Genomic DNA, 3,214 nt, shown 5'->3' on the forward strand with positions numbered 1-3,214 from the left:
CTTTCCGGGGGGGGGAGTCCCCCCTGCGGACGCCTATGCCCTTTAGACCATCAGTAAAAAATTAGGGCTTGCTGGTACAAATAGTCCTTTATGTGCTGTGTGGGAATGCACGAAACAATTACTGAGTAATATAAAAGTCATCACTGACTCTAAATTAGCTAGAAACAATAATTAATTAAAAATTAAAACCTTGCCAGGCACATAGGGTCGGTGCTTTCGAACTCCAGTTTAAAGTGGGTGATCCATTCTCCCAGTCCATTGCATGGAACAAGTGGGGTAGAGTGCCTTGCTCAACAACACTACAGCATGACACGGGTCAGTCTCGAACTCATAACCAAAGCGCGAAGCAACTGAGTCATGCTGACCTTAGAAACATGGCTTGAGCTTAACTAATTATACTTGTTATATGGCATTAGTATCAAGTCTTTTATATTTTTAATATCATATACTTTCCCTTTTTTTTTTTTCACTTTTCTCCGTATTCTGTTGTTTGTGGTTTTATTGGAGGTAGTAGAGCAGATACGTAATATTTGTGATTATTTTGTGGAAGTCGGCTGTAGGTTTAATTCGTATTTCATGTATTAAATATCCTTGAACGTCCAGAAAGGACAACCAGCCTGTTTTAGTTTTTCACATTGAATTTAATGTTTGAGGGAAATTCAGTCATGAGAAGAAAACACATTATTGAACGTTAATATATTTCTTTTGAACGGTGAAATGAGGATTCATCTGATGTAGGCCTAATTATTAATTCATTAAGGAACTGAACTGTATAAAATATGGTTCAAAATATTTGGCCTAAGGTTGAAAGTAGCCGTAAAATATTTTTAGGGTAAGTAATAAACCTTGAATATTTTGTGTTAAATATTTTTATTCTGATATTTAAGTTTGGTTCTATGTACAGATTTTCCATAAAAATGATTCAGTTTTGAAAGGCGGAAAAAGTTCATGAAAATTATTATTTATTTATTTGAAAACTTTTTCGTGATATCCAATCCAAATATTTTCCACGAATATTTTCAGAAAGTAATTGCCTAGAAGTTTAGTGAAATCAAGAAAGGTTATGTTACTATTACTAGTGTTAGAATGTACTTACGTTGGCATTACACTGAAACAGTTATCCAGATGACAAATAATTTTTATGAATTATTAAAAAAAAATTATCACGTATGCGTTATGAAAAATGTATATAGTTTGGATATTGTTTCAGCAATTAGTTACATAGCGTTTTATATTGTATTGTAGAAATTTAATCTAAAGTGTATTTTGACTAATAAAGTATTTCTTTGTGTGCATAAGTACCTATTTTGTGAGATCTGTTAAACACGTGGGTTTGAGTTATGAACATGTTACATACATCAAACAAATACAAATTTGATTTAGAAATGTTATACGTATATGCCCCCCTCGGTGGGACAGCGGTAAGGATACGAAATTATAACGCTAAAATTGGGGTTCGATTCCCCGCGGTGGACACAGCAGATAGCCCAATGTGGCTTTGTTCTAAAACAAATAATATACGTGTATGTGCAGCTCCTTGCGGTTACACACTCTTGCTTCATTTTACAAGCAGATATGAAATGTGCTATTCTCCATTCAGCTCTCTCTCAACAAGTTTTTTTTTTCAGTCAACTAATGCTGAAATAACCGTCAGATATACGCACAGTGCAGATATGTAACTGTAAAAGAAGAGATAACTTAGTAGATTGCATTCAGTACTGTAGAGAAACCTTGAGTTGCTGTACGTCCACTGAATACTTAATTAAAACAAGCTTTTGTTCAAGTACGCAATGGTCCTTCAGATTTCCAGAAGGTTTGGAGTATATGCCCTGAAGATTTTTGACATTCTGGTACTCGGTTATACCTTGATCTATTGATATAAATCACCCCATATATTTAAAATTATTAATTTTTATTAACAGAAATGTTAATACTTTATCTAGTCCCGTTTTATTTTATACTTTATTTACAATTTATACTAGTTTAAAAATAATTTAATTTTTTTTGTTGTTGTTGTCTGTTTGTTTGCTTGTAATTGAGCACAAAGTTACACAATGGGTTACCTGTGCTCTACCCACCACGGGTATCGAAACCCGGTTTCTAGCATCGTAAGTCCGTAAACATATTGTCAAAGTAAAAACTTCATGATGAGAAGCATAGTTTTAAAGAATGGTGACCCAAGTTAGAATTTTTCATGTATTTGTCAAAAGAAAAATGTAATTAATTATTCGCATGTTCGAGTTAATATTCACATATACGATTGTTTTAGCTGGTATATATAGAGGCGACTTAGGAGAAATAGTAGAATAATATGTGTGCCAACACCTTTATATTAAGAAATTTACCTGGTAGAGTTCGCGAAAACAGATGTAGGCAGCTAAGGTTCGAGAAAACAGCTGCGTATGTTATCACGCGATGTATATATTGTGAGAATGTAGTTCTGAATATAACTACGGAAAACAGATGGATTTTGGGATATAAATAGCTATTCCTCGACAATAACAGGTGGATATTACTTTTAACACAAAATCTCACTGTCGTTAAAAGAAATATGTGCATCTTGATAAATTATTATTGAAATAGGCTGTTACTTGGTGATATAAGAAACATATTCAACGAAATGTATTTACAGTACAGGGTGCAGCAATTATCACCCAACGTTTTGTTTGTATGGGCTATCTGTGCTCTGCCCACCACGGGTATCGACATCCGGTTTCTAGCATTGTAAGTCCGCAGACATACCGTTGTACCACTGGGGAGCCCCAACGTTTTAATATGATCTTCGTTTATGACAGTTGTCCAAAGATAGTTTGCAGAAACCTAGCATCATTTCTCAAATTATTGTTTAACTTAATCATGAACTTGACAACAAATGTGTAATTTCTGGTAACAAAGTAGGGTTCACACGAAATCCGGCAAAGTTCGAATAAACTATGGGAATCTGAGGGGCTTTTTACTGTAGATTTTTTTACGTGGATATAGTGGTCGTAGTACTTTTCTATTTCCTCAAAGTTAACCATTCTGTCCGCGTCTTCCGATGATTCTCTGAAGATACCTGATCTGTAAGTAAACATGCTTCTCTTCGCCCATTTGACATTCTGAAGATACCCGATCTGTAAGTAAACATGCTTCTCTTCGGCCATTTGACATTCTGAAGATACCCGATCTGTAAGTAAACATGCTTCTCTTCGGCCATTTGACATTCTGAAGATAC

Source organism: Limulus polyphemus, unplaced genomic scaffold, assembly GCF_000517525.1.
Source record: "Limulus polyphemus unplaced genomic scaffold, Limulus_polyphemus-2.1.2 Scaffold199, whole genome shotgun sequence".
Taxonomy (NCBI): domain Eukaryota; kingdom Metazoa; phylum Arthropoda; class Merostomata; order Xiphosura; family Limulidae; genus Limulus; species Limulus polyphemus.